Below are 24,613 nucleotides of genomic sequence, written 5' to 3'. Positions count from 1 at the left end.
CCACTTCTTCGGATGCATCCGAAGAAGTGGGCTGTCGTCCACGAAAGCTTATGCTCTAATACATTTGTTAGTCTCTAAGGTGCCACAAGTACTCCTGTTCTTCTTTTTGCGGATACAGACTAACACGGCTGTTACTCTGAAACTAATGATCAAGTGAGTTACTAGTTTTCCAATGACACATTACATGACACCTTTTAGATACTGATTATAACAGTAGTGAGTTGGGGTGCACTGAATGGTCAGGCCAACTGACAGTCATTACTAAGATATTAGGGAGCCCCTTATATTCTGGCATAAGGATGCTCTTAGGGTCACAAACAGCATTGATTTTCCAAGTCTGTACAGCAGCAAAGGCATCCTTTTAAAGCACTGTGCTTGTCACATATGCACTCAAGGTTCTGGAAAAAGCCTCACTATCCTAGATTTTTAGTTCACGGAGTTTGTCTAGAAACACGTTAAACTGAATTCACAGAAAACACAATTTGGACATGAAACATTTTGTGTTTTTGAATGTCAGCAACAATTTTAAATTCAACTTTTCAAGGTGCATTTTCCAATTTTGAATTGTCTTTTGTCACCTGGTATTTCTATAGGACCCCACACAGGCTAAGTCTAGTCCATGGTACCTAAGCCTATTCTATGTTGAGGAGGATCAAGAGCAGCCACTTTGACTCGTTTCTCAGACCTGTGTGGAAGGACTGGAGGAGATATGTCCTCAAAGACTCCTGAGGGGCCTGCCATCCACCCAAGAAGGTCAGATGAATATAGCAAACCAAACCAGATGTCTTCTTCCTTCTCTCCCTCTCACCAGATGATAAAGTCCACTGCTGTCCCCCGGTTGAGTGTTATCTCCTCTCAAAGAGAGAAAAGTCAAAGATGGCTGTTATTTCACTTCAACTTGGGCACCTATTTGGGCTTAAACATGTTTAGTGGTGAAAGATATCCACAGCCCTAAAATGGAAGAGTGAAATAACAGGAGTGTGAAATCACACAAAGCAAAATGGAGAAATTGTGTGCAAAAATTTGTGTGTAACCAGGTCCTTGTTTTCACACTACTCTAATATAAACAGAAACACACACACACACACACACACACCCCTACTACTACTACTACTCATTTAGGGTTGGTTTTTTTTCTTTCAGACAATCCACTGGATATTTGGTATTTTGGCTTTTCACAAAATTAAGTCTAACTATTCAGAGCTTTGCCCATACGCTTTGGAACCCACTGATTAAAAAAGCAGTGCCCCAAAGGGCCTTTATCCAGGTGTGGCTCTCAGCAAACTATATTGCAAACAAAATCTAATTCTCTGGAAAGTGCAAAGTAGATCACCTGCATGTTTTTCAAAGAAGCCATTTATAGCAAATACAGCTGCATGCAAATGGTTTTTATTTTTGTTATGTAAGTAGGGTGCAGCACTTTTCCTGAGATGTTCCCAGTATAGCCTGGATGCTTGAGTGTTCTTGTATTATAGCCTCCATCCCCTCTAACGCTATATTATGCGCTACTCTGATTTTGTTGGTAAATCAGAATGTGTTTGACAAAGATGATGTTAAGAGAACATTCAAAATGTGTGTGTCTGACATTTGAGTGAACTATGTTGGACTCTGAATTCTAGCATTGAAACTTTTTTTATATAATTCGGACAAAGAAAATCATCATGCTGTATATCCGTTTTCCTTAAAGTCAGATTTTAATTTTGTATTGTGTGTTTGTATATACAGTTATAAAATCCTAAAGATAACTAAGCAGGTAACAAGCCAGGCAAACCACCAACTCTAGGGTTTGTCCTTAATATTTTATCAGTTTAAAAAGGGTTAGGGTAACAAACCCTTTTCTTGTATCTACTATTCTATTACTAGATCAAGTCACAATAAAACATTCAGCACTGAGATTTGAAATCTTGTTCCTGAATTGCTGACCTCACAGTCTGTTTCTTTCACACATTTTTCCAGAGCATCTTTACCAAAACATTTTTCTGGAAAATGATTGATGTTTCACTTTTCCATGTTGTGAGTAATCTGTGCTGAAATCTAGTGCCAAATGTACTGGTTTAGTCCGCTCAAAGTTTTGTTTTCACTGGAAAGTTCAGATATTTTAAGCCAAAAGGAATTACACTGATCAGCTAGTTTAACTGACTGCAAAAAAGAGGCCATAGAATTTCACCTAGTAATTCCTGCAATGGAGGGAATTATTTTTCCCTGCTACATAAATGAACAATTTCAAGCCCAGTAATTTGTGATTGAACTAGAGCAGATCTTTTTAGAAAGCAATCTCATCTTCATTTAAAAACTTGGTTAAGTGATAGATAATCTAACACATCCCTTGGAAATCTGTTCCAAGGGTGAGCTACCTTCACTGTTAAAAATATGCATCTGATTTCTAATTTTAATTTTTCTATCTTCAGCTTCCAGCCATTGGATTTGTTAGGACATTATTTGCTAGGGGCCCACTAAAATCAGATTGCTTCTTCCTGTGTAGGCACCTTTAGACCTTGATAAAGTCACCTCTTGGAAAAGGCCAAGAAAAGTCCTCTCTCTCACCCTATCCAAGGGGGATTTCTTCACCTGAACCAGACCAGAAGAGAGATGGAAGTCTCAATGTGGAGCATCTTTGCTGCATTGACTGCACCAGTGTAAACCTGTATCTCAGCAACTTTTTTTTTTTGTTTTTTTTTACCAGAGTGTGATTACCTGGGCAAACTAGTTAGGAGGCTCTTCAAAAGGTCAGCATGTAAAGTCAGGTCTATGGCAAATCTCTTTGGCTTCCTCCTTCATGATTGTTTCAGTATGGTTACATTCTCACCAAGGGATTTATCTTGTAATTCTGTCTCATGTAGACATCTTTGGCTGAGAACTTAGAAATGATGCACACGTACAGCAGTTACTGTCATTTTAATTTCTCAGGCGACAAATTATTTGAAGAGTCCTTGGAAAAGCAGTTGCACAGTCCAATGAGAGAAGAGAGCTGTGGGTACTCAGCACCTTTGATGATTGAGCCATTTGTTAAGTATTTTATTTAAATGCCTCGCTTTTGGTATCCACCTTTGGAAATGTTAGCCTGGATGCTGAAGAATTGACCATTAAGGAAAATTTTATGTCTGTCTTTTGTTTTATTAAATTTAAGCTTTGTCAGGCTTCTTAGAAACCCTATGACTAGTTCCTCACTGTATTTTGAGAACATGCAGTTCTTTTTATTCATGCGGATGTGTGTCTGAAGAAATGAGAAAGTTCCCTTTTATTGTTATCAAATGTAGAAATACTGATGTAGTAAATGCTGACTTCCTGTATGCCAGGCTGTTTGTGAGCAACCGGCTGTTGTCACTGCCACTGTGGCTTGTGTGGGGGAGGGAAGGAGGAAGTGCTGTTTCCACATTAATGGAGATCAAATTGGTGCTGGTTTTTAGACAATCTGGGCAAAATTCTCTACTGTAATCTTAGTACCTATAGGAAGAGCGTAGTTGAAGTTGACAATGCAGCTGAGATTTTTATCCTGGCAGTAGGAATTTATTCCTGAAGTCAGACTCTCCCCTCCCCCACCACTCTCGAACATAATTGCACCAAAACTAATGTCCAAACTTCTGTCGAAGGTTCCAGAAACACTCAGTGTTGTATTGCTTACTATGCAATAATCATGGCAGAGTCACCATGCAGAAGTCACTGTAGAAGTAAAGAAAATTAACTAATCCTTCTTAGGCAATATGAGCCCATCCTCTAGCAGTGCTGAGTGCTTTTTTGGGAAGACCCAAGCATTCTCTGCTCCTACTTACCCCACATTTGCCCTTTAGAAACCAAAGTAAAAACTTCTATTAACGTCAACGACAGCAGAATTGGGCACACTGACTTCAACTCTTTTTAAAGGTACTCAGCATTCTTGGGGAGGCGCTTATCACTATATGGAGACCCAGGTTGGTGTTCTCTGGTTTTGAAGAGGCACTGGATTATTTTACTGATTAAAAACAAGTGTTTGCTATTGGTTTTAACCATCTCTAAAGCACTCTTCGCTGTTTAAGTACAGCAAGGGTACACAGAGCTGGATTTTATGTAGTCTCTTACATGATCAGCCAAAGTGTTAGCTTAATTCTTATTGCAGGCCTTACCTTTTATGGAGATGTGGTAGGCAATCTTGCCACTCCCCCACCATACAAATTTGTTTTATTAAAAATGCAGTATCTGCCTCAAAGATTGGAACATGCAGCCTGCAGCAGAGTTTGAGTTTAATAAACTTGAAAAGGGGTTTATAAGTTTTGCAACATTGTAAATACATGTGCACACCAGATTTTAAAAAGCTTTAAATATTTTGACACAAAAAATAGTATGACAACCAAATGAAGACAAAGAAAGTTTACTGGTAAAAGCGAGGAGTCCTTGGTGCCACAAGGACTCCTCATTGTTTTTACTGATACAGACTAACACAGCTACCATGCTGAAAAGTTTACTGGATTCATCTAGTTGAGAGCTAGTACATAGCACAATAGCCTTGGACGCTCTACAAATAATACTAATAATTCTGAAATTAGAGTTTAAGCAACTAAACTTGGGTGCTAAGTACCATATAAACATAACACAACAAGACAGTCCCTTCCTTTTACCATCTAAAGCAGACTAGCAACAAGAGACTATAGTACATAAACAGGGGAGCAAAAGATAACAATGAGCTGATTCAGATCAGCATAAGTGATCACATAACACCGGCAGGGAAATCCTGGTCCTATGGAAATCAGTGGCACACCTCCCATTGACTTCAGTGGAGCAGAGGTTTACTCCAAATCCTATTGTAGGCATTTTCTATGTATCATGGCAGAAATGCATTGTAAAGAGGGATCTGAAGAAAGACAATGTGATTTTGTGCATTTTTACAGGGAGCTAATCCTTATGAGCAGCATGGGAAATTCCCACAAACATTTCTGCACAATTTTGGCAAATGGACAATGAAGGCTGGTATCATTGGCAGAGTGGATATGGGGGTTGATGTCTGAATACCATGTAAGAGATAAGGGTGGGGATAGGCCACAGAAGTGTCTTAAAAGTTAAGAAAGATAGTTTGTGTGTGATGCATTACAGAATGGGGACTGAGTAGAGGTATGCAAAGAAGGGATGATGCAGTAGAAGCAACGAACCAGGAATGCAAATCATTGTGGCAGAGTTTTGAATGGGTCTAAGTGGGGCAAAATGGCACTTTTTTTTTTTTTTTAAAGTGCAGAGTGGAGGAGGTTGCAGTTGTTGAAATGCAACATGATGATGAGGGCTTGGATGGAAACTTAAGTTGGGTGGGTGGAGAGGCTGATCTTAGCGATATGGAGTATGAAGCAGCAGCAAGATTGAGACTGTCTCACTGCACAGAGAAAGGAAAGAGTCAGAACAACACCCAGATTATGAGCCTGAGTGACAGGGAAGAAGGTGGAGGTGTCTACAAGGACTGAAAAAAAGGAGGGCGGAACACGCAGGAGGGAATGAGAAGCTTAGTTTTGGCCATTGAGCCAGCGATGACCATTTACAGTAGTAATGTCAGAATATAATATCAGCTCAGACTATTTTAAATGAGTGGAACAAATGCCTGGCACCTTGCATTTCCCCCCTCAAACATCTGTGCACACGGGGAGGGCTATAAGAAGAGTTGCTTGGAGAGACCGGATGAGATGTATACTTGGGGAAGGTGGAGGTCCCTGCCTACCTTCTGAGTTCTGGATTGATCGCCAGGCTGGAAAACTTTTGTTTGTTCCTCTTTTTGCTTATGTTACCTTTCTTGGTGTGTGTTTTATAAAAAATTCTCTGCTGCTGAATGCATCACACTGCCTGTTGCTGGGTCTTGTTTCTGCTCAGTCACCCTACTGGTTTACAGTCGCATTGATTTCTCAACCATGGGGGTCTAAAAAACAGTTACTTTTTAGGTGCTATTCACCTCAAATACTGGTGGGTCAGTCCAGCTGCAGTAGGTAAGGCTGTGCTACCAGATTCCCTTCAACTTGAAATAGACTTTGGCATCATGTAAGTCTTGCACTTCGTATTGTATTTTTATTGTAACGTGTTTTGGGATGCAATTATTTAAAAAATAAAAATAGTACTTCTGTTAATTGCAGCCTTTGTGGAAAAGCAAAAATAAATACTGATATATGTAAACAGGTCAAATACTACTCCTGATAAATACATACATATTGCTAAATTTTTGTTAAAAAAGGAGGTTGTAAGAATAAAAAAAGTCAGAGAAAAACTGCCTAGTGGGCATCACACTATAGTGATGGCTTAAGCCACTGACAGATTTCACCTCTAAACATAAATAGCACTTATTAATAACAACAATAGCTTACAACTCTTATCAACAAGTGAGGGAGCAAAGCTAGTACTCCCCACCAGGTACTAAAGGAAGGCAATATAGGAGAAGTAACTCAGATAAGTTAACTCTTGTATCTACACTCTCAAATCACAAGCATGTGTTGGAATAGCCAAACAGAATGCATTGTATTTATGTAGCATTTTTTATCCAAGGACTCCAAAATATGTTTTGTTTTCTAGAATTAAAGCCAAATCATATCCTATTTGGGGGTGGGGAACTGTGCTAGGGCCCATAAACTGATAGTATTTCCTATTTAGTATACTGCAGAAACGAGTGGGAAAATTAGTCCTCCCTCCCATATGTAGAATAGTCAAGAATATGGCCTCAAAAGGCTATCACAGATATAGGAGGACATGAGCATTCCCTGGGAACTTGAGGTGTGTACACTGTCTGCGTTAGACTGTTGCCTAGAAAGGTGGTGGGAGCAGAAAGGCAGAGGATGGGTTCTCTCTCATATCTAACTCTCCATGACAGCACAGATCTCTCATCAGAAGGGGCCTGTGGCTGGTTGGAAACACAGCTGAGGGAATGTTTTACACCGAGGGAACTACTCAAGGTGATAAGTGTTATTTTCATGGCTTTTTCCCTACTGGTAGAAGAGGGCAGTTTAGTGGAGAGTGGTTATCACCTATGTATCCCCTAAAACTGCAGAATCTCAAACCTGTGGAATTTCAGGGAAAAGACTTGATGCTGCTATTTCCCTGTCCTCCACACTTTTGTTTTCAATAAACTAATGTGAACCATTTAGTTTAGATTTGCAACTTCCTCATGAAATAGGTAAGTATTATCACCCTCATCTTATAGATGGAGAACTTGAGGTACAGGGATGCTAAATGACTAGCTGAAGATTACAAAGTAGGTTTGGTGGCAGGGCCAAGTCTGATCTAACCACCGGAAGGCACTTCCACGTATGCAATACTAACATTTTTCAAGGCACAGCAATAGTTTAACAACAACTCGAATCACAAGGCTAAGTTAAAACAAGAACTAGTGATCAGACCAGTCACCATCACCTCTTCCATCAACTGATTCCTCCAGTTGCAACGGGAAAGACTAAGTTATAGCAATAAGTCGAGGAGGCTGAAGGTGACACTATCCTGCCTTTTCCAATAACCCATCATCTCCAAAACAAAAAACAGAAGCAAAGTACATGCTACTTTAATGTGACCAAAAATCCTAGCTTTTTCCACTTCCAATTTTAGTTATGAGAAATTCTAAGCAGGGTTTGGGGAAATGAAGCACAAGACAATTTGGCTCCATAAAAATGCCTCCCCATCTTTCTCTTATCTATCTTCTGATTTTAAAAGGATGCTAATTTACAGCAGCTCGCCAATGAACACAAATGGTAATTTTTTCTGCATAGCAAGAAAATGTCTAGTCAGTCTGCATATGGAACTCCCATTTACCTTAGTGGAAGTTCCATCCCAGAGCAGTAGCAGAATTCAGCACCGTATATGTGTAAACGCAGCACAAAATAAATGTGCTGATCCTAAAACTCATCCATTAAATGCATAAAAAACCCAGCTACTTCATTATTTGTATTACAGTAACATCTAGGAGATACCAGACTAAGAATATAAACTCTTTCAGAGCAAGAAATCTAAATAGAGAGAGGAAGAAGAAACAGAGGCATAAAAGTGAAGTGAGCTGCCCAGGGTCACACAAGATGAGTAGCAGATCTAGGAATAGAACCCAACCCTTCTGATTTCAGAAATTCAGTGCCCTTTCTACTTTTCTCCCCTGTTTATAGTGACTCTCTAAATATACATATAATTAATGATGTACCTTGTCCCGCCAAACAACAATTGCATCTCTTCAAAAGTCAGACCAAATCTGAACATACACAAACATATAATAGAGAGCAAGAGAGCTAAAATTAGAAAGGTCTACCAAATTCTCTCTCTCATACGCCAGTTGGAAAGTACTTCTGAAAATTACAGGCATGAAACCAATGCTGTAATTTGTTCAAAGATTGTGATAAGGATGACGTGCAAGAAAATCCCCTTTTTGATTAATTTCAAAAGCCATTCTGCATATATTGTACTGGGTATGTCTACACTACGAAATTAGATAGTTTTTTAGAAATCGATTTTATACAGTTGATTGCATATGTCCACACTAAGCGCATTAAGTCAGCGGAGTGAGTCCTCAATACCGTGGCTAGCATCGACTTATGGAGCGGTGCACTGTGGGTAGCTATCCCACAGTTCCTGCCGTCTCTGCTGCCCATTGGGATTCTGGGCTAAGCTCCCAGTGCCTGATGGGGCAAAAACATTGTCGCAGGTGGTTTTGGATACATGTCGTCAGTCGCCCCTCCCTCCATGAAAGCAACGGCAGACAATCGTTTCACGCCTCTTTTCCTCTTTTCCGTACAGACGCCATACCATGGCAAGCATGGAACCCACTCAGCTCACCGTCACTGCTGCTGTTGTGGGCAAGTCTACTGTGGGGGCTGCTGTGGACAAGTAGCCAATGCAATCATTGACGTTCTGTTATCAAGAGTAGTTACTCTGGAAAATGTGCGGGCCTTTTTAGATTTTAGGTGCATCATATTCCTGTCCTTTGTCGCTGGTGAAGAAATCTTGCAGCCGTACATTCCAGTCTGGTCAGCGCTGTAACACCCTATAGCACTTCTGTGGTTGACACATGTAACAGCTCCAGGGCTCTTGCTCTTTTGCCTTGGCCGAGGTACCTTGCCCTACCCGGACCTCAAAACATTCGACACAGAAGCACCTGCAGCAGCTGGCATTGCTACACAGCAGCAGCTCCTTGCCTTTGCAGCAGACGGTGCAGTAGGACTGCTAACCATCATCATCCACCACTTCCGCTGCAACTCTGCTCTCCTGCTCCCCAGAGACGAGCTCGGGGGATCCATTCATGAAGCCTGGACAGTAGTAAGGAGCAGTTCAACTATAGGCTGAGCAAGTGCAGAATGGTGGTAGAATGTGCCTTTAGACGTGTAAAAGCTCGCTGGCGCTGTTGGTCAGACCTCAGCGCAACCAACATTCCCATTGTTATTGGTGCTTGCGTGTGCTCCATAATATGTGTCAAAGTAAGGGAGAGATGTTTATGGTGGGGTGGGAGGTTGAGGCAAATCGCCTGGCGTCCGATTTTGAGCAGCCAGACACCAGGGTGATTAGAAGAGCACAGCAAGGTGCGCTGAGCATCAGAGAGGCTTTGAAAACCAGTTTCATGACTGACCAGGCTTCGGTGTGACAGTTGTGTGTTTTTCTCCTTGATGCAAACCCGCCCCCTTTGTAATTTTAATTCCATATAAGTCAACCACCCTCCCCCCCTTTGAAATAAAGTAACTATTGTTTTGAAAACATGCATTCTTTCTTTACTAATTTAAAAAAAAAAAAAAAAAGAGAGAGATAACGGACAAGGTAGCCCGGTCACCCTAAATATAGTTATCAGTTTTAAATCCCCTCTCTCCTTGAGTACATTATTATAGGGGAAAAGTGACTTTTTTGGTTTAGCTTTTACCCGTTCTCTTATGACAAACTAAACTGGAAGAAGCCACTCGTACCAGAGTTAATGTCTACATGGGCGGAAGGGTGAGATATACCTTTATAGCTTTATCAGGTTACATTTACACATTTGTTCTACCAAAAATCTTTCCTGTGTCAACAAGGTAGAGGTGTGTGTGTGTGTGTGTGTGTGTGTGTGTGTGTAAAACTCACAGAAAGCTACTTTGAAATAATTGCTGGAGACATCTAGTCAGGCTAACTCAGCCTCATGAATAGAGCAGATATGTATGTATAGCATTATAGGTGTCATAGATGTAATGGCATTTACTCTTTGGAATGTTTCAGAGTAGCAGCCGTGTTAGTCTGTATCCGCAAAAAGAAGAACAGGAGTACTTGTGGCACCTTAGAGACTAACAAATTTATTAGAGCATAAGCTTTCGTGGACTACAGCCCACTTCTTCGGATGCATAAAGCTTATGCTCTAATAAATTTGTTAGTCTCTAAGGTGCCACAAGTTCTCTTTGGAATGATTGTTAGCTCATTGAACTGAGTACTGTATCTCAGGATCAATGGGACTTTTTGCTTTGGGGGAGAAAAGCAAAGCTGATAATAATTCCCATTCAATGTCATTGAATGGAATTATGAGCTTTTGTTAGCAGAATTCAGTAACTGAAAAGACTTGTTAACATGACCGCTAATTACTTGTAAGTTGTCATTTTAACACTGTACCTGATAAGGAGAAAATAATCAGAAATTATTTGGGGACATGTTATTCAAGAAGTAACTTTGATCTGAAAAGTCATTATAATTCTGGTTGTTTCACAAAGATCCCAAGCTCCAGGGGTGCTGGAACAATTTTATAGTGGGGGTCCTGAGAGCCATTGAAAACCCTGAATATAGTGGAAACCACTTCAAGCCAGAGGGTGTAGCAGCACCCCTGGATCCAGCACCTACGCCAAGCACATTTGTCTTGAAGAAAAAAAAACTATAGAAAATAATTATTTATATTAATTATAAAATGTGATTATTAAAAATCAGTTGATCTCTGAATAGCAGTTAGTACTGATTAATCATCATGACTGATATTACCAAAGGAGAGTCAAAAAAATACTTGATTTAAGAACATTTGTCTTGTGAAATGTATATGTCTAGGTTTCTGTCTTTGATTCCTTTTCTTTCTCCATTATTTCCTGCTATTGTGTGGCCAGGGAGGTNCTTATGCATCTAATAAATTTGTTAGTCTCTAAGGTGCCACAAGTACTCCTGTTCTTTTTGCGGATACAGACTAACACGGCTGCGACTCTGAAACCTGTCAAAGAACTTTAAGTTATTGCAGTGAAAAAGTTGATTTTATATTATAAGCAATTCAAACAAAATATTCTACTGTTGGCAGTTTATAAATAAATAAATATAGGGGAAAATCACCATATCACACTTGTGATGGGATTATATCCTGCATTTTAAACTTTATCTTGTGATCAGGATGCAGCATTGAGTGATAACTGCTGCTCTTGTTATGGCTGTCTTCAGCATTTCCTCCAGACAGGCTCCTGTGGAGGGCCAATATTTACAGCTAGTGCTTTGGCAATAAAGAATCACATGCCTTGATGGGCTGCAGGAACTCATGATTGCGGGGAGGGAGGAGACAAACAGCTGCCAGGGATAAGGTCTGGGCACAGACAAGACTGGGATACTAGCAGTGATGATAGATGCAGGGCTTTTTTTATTTTTAATTGTAACTGCAGTTGTTTGCCCTTTGTACTGATATTAAAAACAAAAACAGAAAACAAAACCAACCAACATGTATCCAGTATACTTGTAGTAGGATTCTTAAAAACAGATGTGGGATTCTGAGTTTTGGCATCTCTCATTTGGGGTGTAAAGTTGCACACTCAGACATGGAGAACCTTGTCTTTGGATAACCTTTGAACAAAGCCTGAATGAAGATCATCAATGTTCATCAGTTATGACCGAGTGAACATGCTGAAACTCTTCCTCTAAACTGTCGTTAGCAAAGTGGGGGAAGGCGTGTTAACACAGAAGCTTCAGTTTAGTTTTCACTTAAAATGTAAGATACATTTTTCTTACTTCATCATCAAAACAGATCTCTAGTGCCCTAATTCCAAGTCTAGTTGAATGCTTACCTCTGGGGAGACAAATGAGAGGATGAGGTCACAGCTGCAATAGCCTGTATCATTTCAGCAGAGCATTAGCCCAGTGAGAAAGTTCACTTTGTCTTGACTTAATTATGAGTCTTCTTTTAAATGTTAATCTTATTTTAATCAGAAGATACGTGTTTAGGGCCAGGTCTCCAGCTAATGTAAGTCCGTGTAGCTCCACTGAAGTCAATAAAGCTACATCGATTTACATCAGGATCTGGCCCATAATTTCATTCTGTTACTATTAATGTTGGTACCATGCTTTGAAAAGGTAAGCCACAGTATATGGACTAAGTATTCTTCCTCATTCATAATGTTACACTAGCAGCTACAATTGACAGATAAAGATTATGGGTTCTGTAGTTTAGGGGTGGGTTTGCCAATAGGGACAAACAAAACAAGTATATCCTATCTTTGTCACATTAAGATATTGGAGAGCAGTGTTATCCCATTGCTAGATGCACTGGAAGCCCTGGTTAGTTGAAAACTGGAAGATCGCTGCTCTCATAAGTAGCTCAGGGGAAGGTATTGGTTTTCTGAAGTGTTTAAAAAAAAAAAAAAAAGTCACAAGAGTGGCACAAGATCAGTGTTGTTTATTTATCAGCCTTAGGCTGTTCATGAAAGGATCAAAGTCATTATCTCCAAAATGTTGTGAAATAAAGGTAGAAATAGTTCGGGCGTGTCTACACTTAAAATGCTACAGCAGCACAGCTGCACCACAGTAGCCCTTCAGTGTGTAGACACTACGTATACTGACGGGAGGGGTTCTCCTATTGGTGTAGGTAATCCACCTTCCCAATAGGCATAATTAGGTTGATGGACAAATTCTTCCATCAAACTAGCATGAGAACTTAGATGAGCTTAACATCATCATCACTCAGAATGTGGATTTTTCATGCCCCTGACCAACGAAGTTAAACCACCTAAATTTCTAGTGTAGACTGGGCCTTAGTGTGTATGTCCAGATTTAGTAAGTGTACATGGCACATTGTAAGGCTCCCAATATTCAGAGTTGTCATATTGTTTTCACACCAATGTAACATTAAAGTGCCACTGTCCCCTTGGATGTTGTGGACATTAAAGCAGCTTTTAGGAACTGTACCACTTAGAGCTCTTATCTCACTATAGCAAAATAAATAATCCAGGTGCAGATGGAGCTGTCTGGAGAACTGTCTTCTAGAGTCCTGTTTCTAAAATTATAGAGTGAAACATTCTTAAACAGAATACTGCTATCTAGGTCATTCTTTTCTATAGCATGCATAGGTAATCACAGTTTTCACATAAGTTTGTACATAAATTAATATTTAAAAAAAACTATTTCTGAGGAGCATTTGTATTGGGACTACATAGTCTATATATATTATATACACACACACACACACACACAAGATTGCTGATGGGGACAAATCCTATCCCCACCTCATGCAGCAGAGCTGCAGCAGTTTTGTTAGTACAGGACCCCTCAGCCACAGGGGTGTTTTTCCTTATAAGAAGTGATCTACAATTTAGTCTTTGCTAATACCTGAATAACTGGTGTCTTCAATAGGGTGAGAGGAGCACATCAATAGTTAGGGTTTTGAAGCTGCCCTCACTTACATAGCAGCTGTCACTCGGTTATTGTGCTGTGTTACAGAGGTACACTAATCCTGCTTTTAAGAAGTGGACGTAATTGCTGGCTGCAGTCCTTAAGGTGGTGTTGGTTTTTAAATTGTAACGTGTGTAGCGTTAAGACATTTGGCTATTTCTCTGATGCCTGATATCCCAGTCCCATCTGTGTGAACATCCAGCAAGTTATATGATATTAAGGTAGTTGAATGGATTACAACTGATATTGAGAGTATGAAAGTGGAGTGGGGCGGGGAGGCAAAAGTGAAAATGGCTCATTTGATTTTATATCAGAGTCTGTGACTAAAATAGCAACAACTATGGTGAGACATCTGCTGCAAGGAAACTTACAGTCCTTCCAGTTTCTTTATAAGAAGTTTCAGAGAGTGGTGGTTATATCCAGATAACTTCTATTGATTTACAATAGTTTTCTCACACTCCAGCTATCTGCACCCTTAAGTGAAAGATTACAAAGTCGCAGTGTTGTGACTCAAGTTTTGTTATGTGACTGGATATTTTAGGTTTTTGATGTTAATAAATCCAAAGCAAACATGGGGTTAGATCTGTAGGGCTATAAGAAAGTGCCCATTTTACCCAGGAATTACCCTTTTAACCTGGAATTGCAGTCAACTGTCACCTGATAAACAATAGGTGCAGTAACCACCCTGTAGTTGCACAAGAAATTGACCAGAAGATATTTTCCACTTTCAGGATTTTTTCCCCTTTGGTCTCTTGCAACTTATGCACTTTCTTCTCTAAAGAATTATAGATTTTAGTTTTCCTTAGAACAAAATATAATAAGATTCCATGGGGGACTAAATGGTTTAGTAAATTTATCCTGGAATATGGTGCTTTCCTCCATAGTTTTGCTACTTCAATCCAGGTCATCAGTAACCAAAGGCTATCATCATCAGATGGTTGTGTCAGTAATTATGTTAGATGAGACAAGTGATTTCAGTTCAGTTCCCAGTGGGCACTTGTTCACATCACATACCTGATAACTTAATTAGCATGCTTATTGGGCATTTCAGCAGGATCCAAGAATTTAATGGGTATGAAGAAGACCTCATGAGCAGAGCTGTCAAGCAGCCATGTTTCACAAGCACTAAATCCACATAATTTTTCTAATTACATGAAAATTGGAAAACATCATTTTGGAGAAGGACTCCATGTTGAGGAAAGGCTTGAAGAAGATTGTGTGAATCAGATTCTATTTCTAGTTGATTTAGTCACCACTCTGCATCAATATTTTTCATTTAGGGTTAGGAGTTAATTGGAGATGAGATTGTAGCATCATTGTATGTGTGACAAAAGTAAATCAAATCACTAAGAAATATTTTACCCCAGAACCCCAAAGAACCCCAAATAAATTGACATGTATGAATAACAGATGACAATGCCCAAATGGTGTGAGAAGTATAATTAACCAAGAGAAATTCAGCAGACTACTAAAATGCACTTTTATGGAGGAAAACAGATGATTGCAAAACAGTTTCCCCTTAAGTACAAACTAAGATTTCACAAATTATGGATTGGGGGATTTCTGAAAGCCAAAAGTCAACCGCTTAAACATAGTAGCCAAAGATTGCAAGGACTGCAAGATTGTAAGCAAGGAGGAAGGGCATGTTCATGAGGCCTAATTCAAAACTAGAAGGTGGCTGGCCTGTAGTTATCAAACTTGTGGGGTGAGGAAAGAATACTTTTGGCAATAGAGAAGAAGTAGGGTGTACATTACCTGATGGAAAAAGTTATTACAATGGTCCCTCAAAACAAGATAAAAAGGCATGCTTTCCTCCTGACTAGACAGAGGCCAAGGCAAGGATTCAGTGTCTAGGTAAATTTCAATATTCCATTAAACTCATAGAAAAATATTGACAAAAAAAGTCCTTTTGGGGTGCCATAATCGGCTGGAACATCTGTACTGTCAGTTTTTGCCAAGGGTTTCAGAGATGTGAATGAATATAAGTCAAACAATATTATGCAGCTGCAAAAAATGTTAGTATTTTGGGGTGTATTAACCGAAGTGTTGTATGTAAGATATGGGAGGGAATTGTCTATGTACTAAGCACTGGTAAGGCCTCAGCTGGAGTACTATGTCCCAGTCCTGGGTACCACACTTTAGGAAAGATGTGGACAAATTGGGAAAGTCTAGAGGAGAGCAACAAAAAAGATAAAAGCCTTAGAAAACCTGACCTGCAAGGAAAGGTTGAAACAAACAGACAAACCTGGGCATGGTTAGTCTTGTGAAAAGAAGACTGAAGGGAGATCTGATAATTGTCTTTAAATATGTTAAGGCCTGTTACAAAAAGGAGTGTGAAAAATTGTTCTCCATGTCCACTGAAAGTAGGACCAGAAGCAATCAGTTTAGTTTGCAGCAAGGGAGATTTGTTAGATATTAGAAAAACTTGCTAACTAGAAAGGGTAGTTAAGCTCTGGAATAGGTTTCAAAGGGATCTTGCAAAATACTCATTATTTGGAGGTTTTCCAAAAGAGGTAGGGCAAAACACCTGCCAAGGATGGTCTAGGTGAACTTGGCCTTGCCTCAGCGCAGGGGGCTGCATTTGATGAATTCTTGAGGTCCCTTCCAGTGCTACACTGCTATGATTCTATTCTCAAAGAGTAGGTCTGTTAGAGCAAGGACTGTGTTCTCTCCTTTCTCTCTGGTTCAGATCAGACTTGGGAGCTTATAAAGTCAAAACAGATAGAATTGGAAACTGAAGTTATTTGATCTTATGTAGGGATTTATGTTGTTCTCCAGCCGTGTTGGATTACTGATGAATTTGTTTTAGAGACTTAAAACCTGAACATTAATTGAACAAGGGATCATCATCCCTGTTTGTTGAAAACATTATTTGCTGGTTTAATTTTTCTAGGCCCTATCCTGACTCGAATAGCCTTTCTGGCTCCAAGTCTTCATAATTTTCACATTTCGGAGAGCTGGTAGCTTTGGAAGTGGTTCCTGTTTAGAAGAGACCGTGGTTCAAAAAAGCTTATGCAAACAGCTGCGGATTGTACTATTAGTAGCACAGAACCTTACTATACCCCACTTAATTTCCATGTGGGATCATCAGAATGACAATAGGATACACTCAGGGAGTCTCCAGAACATCTTAACATGGGGATAGGTTTTTGCCTGGCTGGTTTACATTGTTATCCAGAGACATTCTTGAGGATCTGCATGGCCTCAAAGCAGGCTAACCCTGATTGAGTTTCCTAAAGGGATGGAGAGAGGACATATATCCCTCTTGCCCACAAAAAAAACCTCTACTTTCTGGGGGAAATGAAGAGGATGGGGCTTGATGAATGAGCTTTACCCCTTTCAGAACCCACAGGACCAAAAACCCCCATCCTCCGGTAGTAGGGTGACCAGATGTCCCAATTTTATAGGGATAGTCCCAATTTTTGGGTCTCTCTTATATAGGCTCCTATTACCCCCCACCCCCATCCTGATTTTTCACATTTGCTGTCTGGTCACCCTATCCAGTAGAAGATTGTTCTTTACTTCACACCAGTGCCAGGTAATAGTTCTAGGGAAGCAGGATCTCTAGATGGGGAGGGATGGAGAGGACTAGGTGTGGCATAGGGAGTTGCAAGAGGCAGGGAAGTCATTTACATTAGTTTTTCCAGCCATCCTCCTGCCCACTGCAACTCCCAGCCTTGGAGTTGCAGAGATTGAGCCATTTTTTCCTTTATTTATTTTGTCCTTTTGCAACATGCTGACTCCCTCCTCCCCTCGCCCCCCCCCCATCCCTTTATAAGTTGACCTGCCACAGAGCCAGCATCTGCAGCCAAGTTCTAGTATCTCCACTCTTCAAATCCATGGATAATTTCTGCAGGGTTAATGAGGCTTTGCGATACACAGAATGGTGCACACAGATGTGTTTTCTGAGACTTGAATGGATCTATAAGAAGATATTGGTTTAAGAGAATAACTAAAGAAATTTCATAATGAACATATCCTAAAATGTAATGGAACTTGATGGCCTTTGAACAATTTGGCCTGAGTCCCTTCCTCATATTTCTAAAAGGAGAATGAATCTCAAGTAACAACCCAGATTTCTTTAATACACCTCGACCCCGATATAACGCGAAATTCGGATATAACGCGGTAAAGCAGTGCTCCGGTGGGGTGGGGCTGCACACTCCAGTGGATTAAAGCTAGTTCGATATAACGCGGTTTCACCTAGAATGCGGTACGATTTTTTGGGTCCCGAGGACAGCGTTATATCGAGGTAGAGGTGTACATGGACATACAGAGAATAATGTTGGGGTTAATATGCATCTCTTTTTTTAGGGGCAGGAGATCAGCAAATTGTTTCTAAAATTTATAGTGCATTAAAAAGAAAATAATTTACATTCAGTATGCAATTGTTTCTGTGAAGCTCAGGAAGCTTGTGTTTAATGTGATCCTGTTAATGTCACTAATGTTTTGCTGTCAATTAGTGAAAAGGTAGCTTTTGTAAACACTGTTGGTTTATGTGTGTGTGTGAGAGAGAGAGATTTCATAACCTTATATTAATCACAATTATTTTGGATTTCAGTTCATCTTTTTAAAAGGTTGTAGAATATAAATATAAGTGAACTATTTAAACAGTGTGGACTGGAGAGCATTTTCTGAGACATTTCATGCTGTTTCTTTTACCCCCAAATGAGAGGAAGACTTGAAAGGGAAATGTTCTAAAGCCAGAGTTGCCAGCTGTATCTCTCTTCAGCTGATCTTCATAATGGTTCCTTCTGGGGGTTAATTTGCTTTTCTTGTAAGCATCTGATACTGGCCACTGTGGGAGACAGGATGCCAGACTAGCGAGACCACTGATCTGAATTCTTATAACAGATGTTAGGCGACACTCAGTATTTTTGTAGATACCTCTCAGGTACCACAAAGGAACCAGGATCTGGCCATAGTTGGCCATTTTGAGAATTCCCAAGGCTGGGAGGGAGTTCTCCACTAGCATAAAGCTCCTGCACCAAATACCCCTCACCAAAGTAAGGGGTACATTGAAGGTGGATGGGATGTGTCAGAAGTGGAAAGGAGGCAAGGCAAAGCTATGGTACACCAGTCCTCCACTAATCCCATAGAAATCCTTTGCCAGTGGCATAAGTTAGAGCAGTCCTTAGCCTGCTCTAAATCATTGCATGTGTAGGGCTGACACAAATGGCATAATGAGATCTGACAGCTTCTCAGTCATATACTGAGCAGAGCATGGCACATAAGATAATCTGCCCCAGAATGTTTATTTCTGGGCAGAAATCAAAAGAACACTATCAGGTTGAAATTCATACTAAAATCCCCACTATCCCAATCACATTCCCTTACATTTCATTCTAATAATAAAGAATCTTTTAAAAAAAAATCTGATTGCCATTTTGTTATCTTTTGGCACCTCACTCAGCTTAGATAATAAAAGAAAACTTCTCCAGTTTGTGTTTATTCGGCTTCTAGTAAGGTTTACTTCCTGCTTCTCATGATCTAGCACAATGCTGCAATATTTGGCTTGGAAGCATTGGAAGAGAATGTTTAAATTCAGACAAGCCATTTTCATTTAAACGGGTAATTAAAAGTAAGTTAACAAAATATCGGCCCCCATACCTCACATATAAATGTTGGCCCTAATTTACTTAACATTCTTCCTTCCGATGATTAATAATAGAAGACTACTTAAAGTATTTCATGTAGCTTTGAGGCTTCCCATTATCACTGCCACTGTGCATGCTCACTGCAGAAAACTATGAGCACATCCTCCCTGACTGCACCTTTGGCAGATGGGAGAAACAGCAATCTCAGATTTCCCCTCATATTGCCATGCACAGCAACACTAGCGGAGTATAGGGACCAGCCAGCATGATCACATTTTTAAATACAGAATCCTCTTAAATGCACTCTCTTTTTGGCATTAGGAACTATTTGTTATGAAAACACACAGCATAATTGAGTTTGGTATAAGGTAGCTTTCCACAAAATTAAAGATAGAACTCTGTGTCTAAAAATTATAGAAGACCGATTTAGAATTTACAGCTCATTCTCTCTGGGACAAAGGAACTCTTTTTGTTCTTTTATTATTGCATCTTCCTGTGTTGAAGCAAATGGTAGGAGAGTATTTTTAGTCACTTTTGTCTGGAGAGTAAGAGGAAAGGGAAAAGGAAAGGAGCTTAATTTTATATTCCTTTTTTCTTTAAAGAAAAAATGGCTTTTGAATCTTCCAAAATATTTTGTTTAATTCATTTGCCAATAAACATCAGATGCTAAACCAGTGCCAAGTAAAACACTACAGGATAAAATACAAAGTAAGTTCTCTTTGTGGGGAGGGTTAGCTGGCAAGCCCACAGGATTACATAGGCTGATTACACACCATTATTTTGAGACAGCACATATATAAATAAGTTAATGCAAGGGAGTGCTTTCAGGAAATAAAGTACTATACACATGCTATGTTTTATTTATTTATTGAGTGCCAACAGTGGACTCAGCACCGGACAAAACATTAAAAGCGCTGGCCCCCACCCCAAAGGGTTGATAATCTAGTCCTGATACTAGATAAACAATATAAGGAGAAAAGGCGCTACCTGTTCCATTCACACCCAAAATCCCACTGTACCTCAGTGTACACAAACTGCAGTATTCAACCCCAGATGATACAAATGCATGGGTCACTACTGAAAGGCTTCATGGAACAAAGTGCTTGGGGTTTGTAGGATGGGAGAGAGGTGGCTGGTATAGGAAGTCATTTTAATATGAAATGACTATGTAGATTGAGAGATGGAAAGGAAGTTAATGTAAAATACATTGACAATGTCAAGTTACATTAGTATGCATTGAAACGGTGATATGATTAGGATAAAAACAACAATTTTAGATACTGCATTCACTTGGCTTTCAAAAAAGTCAATTTTAACCTTTATTTTATTTATTTATAACCATTGTCCACTCCATGTTTAATTGGCTGGTAAAAAAGCCTTTGATGTCTGTGTGAAATTGGTAGAGTCAGGATTGCCAAACTCATCTGTTTTTAAAAAAAATTAGGCCCCTCAAAATCCAGAGATACTAAATATAGTACATGTTGAGTGGTGGGTATCGTGTTTTATTTGCCTTTGGATTTGAAAACTTTAGGTTTCACATTTTCAAGCTTCTCTCTTCAACCATGAGGACTGGAAACTTACTTTTAAAGAAGTGAAAACAGATTCTGATATAATCACAATTCCAGCAGCTGGGCCTTTAATAAAAGCCCCAAATATCACAAAACTCAATAAAATCATGAGTTACTAACACTGCAGAGAATTTAAATATAATAATTTAAGGAATAAAATTAATCAAAGATTGGGACCGTATTATTCATTGGGTCTGATCTTTGGAATTTTTTAGTTTTTCAAGTCACTTGCCAACTCAGGCCTTTTTGCCTTAGAGAATTTTTTTTCCCCAAAATTACCCCCTATTACTCCACCACTATTAGCATCATAGTGAGCCCTAACATAGAGAGCCTGCCTTTGAATCACTATATTGATTAGACCTTCTCTGAGCAGCATTAGAAGACCAAGGCTCCAATCTTGCAGAGGCTTCCAAATGTATGGTGAGAATAGTCCAGGGTTACTCATTTCATGAAGTTAAGCACATATGGTAGGCAGCCTTTGCAAGATCAGGGTCTTTGTGGGAGTCCTCTCACAATTCATAGCCAGCATGAATAGAGAATGAGGCCCATAGTTTGTAAAATTAAGTGTTTGCTGGATTGGGACTTTAGGGATTAAAATGGTGGCAGCAGTCCATTGGTTGCCCCAATGGTAACAATGGTGAAACTTTAATAAAAACAAAAACACAACCATTTCCCTAGGTAGACAAGGCTGTAGTTGTAAATGGGGGATTTGACTCTGACCACTATCCCTTAAGTTTCCTCCTACAGTTAATGTAAACTAAGGGCGTGGTTTGCCGCACACTGACTGACTGTGTGGGCAGGGTGTGACTCTCCAGCACACCACGTACTAATTCACCCTGTTGACACTGCACTGTAGCAGCATCCACACGTTTGTGGCGGGCTGGTGTGTTGTAGATTGTGCTGGCTTGCCATGCACTAACTTGCTGTGTAGACAAACCCTAACTAAGCTGGATCTACAGCCCATTGACTACAATAAGAATCTTTCCATATAAACTTCAACAAGATTTGAATCAGGTCCTAAATGACCTATTCTCTTTAAAATATATAATTGTTTAACTAACATTTCAGGCTCACAGCCAAGTAGTGTAAGCAGGAAAGCGTTCAGCTATAAAACAGTGTGGTATAAGAAGTTAATTTGTATCCTTTTCTTGGTGGGCTGGTTGTCTGTTTTGTTAGTTGTTCCAAAATGCACTTGTTTAGTCTCTCCCTTCAGCCTATAAATGTGAAAGACAATCTGAGGTCAGCTTCACGGAACAAGAGAAAACATGCTATATGGAAAGAATGTTGCACAGGGTCAGACTATGCCTTTCACTGCAGGTGAAGGGTCTGTTATCAAGATAGAGAGAGCTAGAGTCCCAGCAAAACATGCCTTCTTGTGACTCCAGTATATGCCCCTCTCTCTGAGGTAGTGAAGATCCCTTTCCTCTTCCCGTATCCCCTACTCTCACCTCACCTCCTGTGCCATTACTGTAAGAGGAGCTGTAGGGATATCTACTGTGACTCAGACAGCTGCTGTTGGAAGTCACAAGAGAGCATTTCATCAGAAAAACAGAGGTACTAGAGCAATTTATCAGAACACTTGCAGTTCCCCCTTAAAGGGAAGTGCTATAACAATAATAAATACTGTACAAGAAGGTTGCTCTTATCCAGACAAGAATATTTACTAAATGGAGTACTTGGAGATTTTAATATTACCAAAAGTGGTGCATGGAGGTTTGCCATGTTACTCCCATTACAGTAAATGGTGTCATGGTTAAATCTCTTCTTAGCACCTTGAGGCCAAAAATTAAAGCTGAGGGTCTAATGTTTGGTTCCTAAATCCACTTTTTAGGCACCTACGTAAGTGATCTGATTTAGAGGAAAGAAGAGCACCTCTAGCTCCCATTTACTACAATGAAATTTGTGAATACCAGCCCATCTGAAAACTGCCCACATATGCCTAGGGGTCTACGAGGATTTAGTCACCAGAGTTTAGGCACTCAGGTTTGAAAATTTTGTCCTTTAAAATATGCCTTTGAATAACAGAAATGTGCTATGTACATATTCCAAGTGACCTAGTTCTTGGCAACAGTAGAACCACATGCTTTGGGAAGACACCACCAGTTCCGCTTCACCCTCATCAGGCAATGCTAAGAAGCTATATTTAGTTATGAAACTATTATGGTGAAAAATGACACTTCCCAATTCATATAGACCTAATCAAAAGAAAAACGAACCATCCCAAGGTTGCCACACAACAATTTTTGTCAGTGCTGCAGTTTTGGAGCGCTAACATTGGCCTCTCGTGTGAAGTTGCTAAGTTTCTGCCAGAGCTGTACCTGATGCTGCAGCAGTCAGAGGTCTCTGCTGGACACAGCTGCAAGCTATGGGTTGCAATTCTTGCTACCCCAGCAGAGGCCACTGCTGCACCCAGTAGAGTAAGTTTGCTCCCCTGTTTGTACTGAGCATGGGAACAGAGAGCAGCTTACAAACAAGGCTAATTTTTGAACTTGCCTGGTTGGCAGTACAACCATCCCTGCTGAAATATCTAGGCACAGCAAAGTGAATTAAAGGTACAGTCGACTGGGGGGTTGACCTGAGTTCAGACTTTGATATAGGTACCTGATGTAGCCAGTGGTATTTACACTAGTGGCATTTTGCTTACTTTAATTGGGGGAGGAGAGGGTAAGTTCTACCAGTGTAAATACCAAGTTTGCCTATCCACAGCAGGCGGAAATCAAAAATCTCTGTTCCCCAACAGAGATGAGTCCTTGGACTTCAATTCTGAATGTCCTTACTTTTGTCAATTTTGACGCCAATCATCATAGAAATTTGTTTAAATTATTTTGAGCAGTAGGCAGTAAAAAGGGGGGTGGGGAAACAATTGAAGAAGAGTGTTGTCAGTTTCTCCAATACAATCTCACTAAACTATTATTTTTGTGCTTATATAGTGACGGGAGGGGTTCTTCCATCACTGTAGTAAATCCACCTCCCTGAGAGGCAGTTGCTAGGTTGACAGAACAGTTTTTCCATCAACCTAGTGCTGTCTGCACAGGGACTAAGATCAGCTTAACTACATCACTTGGGAGTGTGGATTTTTTCATACCACTGAGTGATGTAGCTGAGTCAATCTAATTTTGTAGTGTAGATCAGCCCTAGGAGTCAAGCCACTTTTTCAAAATGCATCTAGACCCAAAGCTTTGCAGGTGTCAGCCAGCTTGTTGCAAGTCTATTGGCCTTAAATTTACAAGTATGTGTTGGGTATACAAATAAAAAGATTCCTATTGACTTTAGTGGAGCAGAATAGCATATTGTGTGTGCAATAGGCAGGTGCAATTTAAGTAGCCTCTTTGAAGATTTGGGTTACAACAACATACTGTCAGGAACTTGCAGAGTGTAACTGGAAGCACATATTACTTTGTTTTTCTAGATCGTGCTTAAGTGATAGACTCCTGGGACTTTATTCACTCTTGTGTTCCACCAGCTTCTGCTGGCAGAAACCCAGGCACTAGAAAGTCCATTCACTTGAAGAGACATTGCAGTGACACAAGGTATCTGCAATCCCCTGCTCCAAAAAGGAGCCTGGAGACAGCTGGCACAGCTCAGGAAGTATTTGGACTGGCCTGGGAAAATCTGGTCAGAACAGAGGATGTGCTGAGTCATGGTTTCCTCCTCCTGTTTGTCCAGTGTTCCAGAAAATCTTCTGAGAAAAACAAGACCGACATGTCCTGACTTTCTAGTGCTAAGAGGACTAACAAAAACATAGCACCCCTTCTTTATACATCTAAAGAAAGAAAGACATAACCTCTGTTTTCTCCCCACTTTGTCAGGTCAGCTTTACATTATTTATTTCTGTTAATGGAAGACTTATGAATAAAACTAAAGGGCCAGATTCGCAAACATACGTATGTGCCCTAGCTG

General features: G+C 40.0%; 1 protein-coding gene across 5 annotated transcripts in view; it reads left to right on the top strand.

Annotated features, from left to right (window-relative positions):
• Positions 1–24,613, top strand: part of MARCHF3 (membrane associated ring-CH-type finger 3) — a 144,050-nt gene that overhangs the window by 75,953 nt on the left and 43,484 nt on the right. Inside the window, exon 3 of one of the 5 annotated variants that reach the window (XM_034774940.1) lies at positions 594–753. The exons of the other annotated variants lie outside the window; for them this stretch is intronic. The gene's annotated coding sequence lies outside the window, so the exon portion shown is untranslated. The remainder of the gene's footprint in view (positions 1–593; positions 754–24,613) is intronic. 5 annotated transcript variants of the gene reach the window in all.

Source organism: Trachemys scripta, chromosome 6 (genome assembly GCF_013100865.1).
Source record: "Trachemys scripta elegans isolate TJP31775 chromosome 6, CAS_Tse_1.0, whole genome shotgun sequence".
Taxonomy (NCBI): domain Eukaryota; kingdom Metazoa; phylum Chordata; order Testudines; family Emydidae; genus Trachemys; species Trachemys scripta.
The sequence above is the reverse complement of the archived record's forward strand: the minus strand, read 5'-3'. Positions and strand labels throughout refer to the sequence as shown.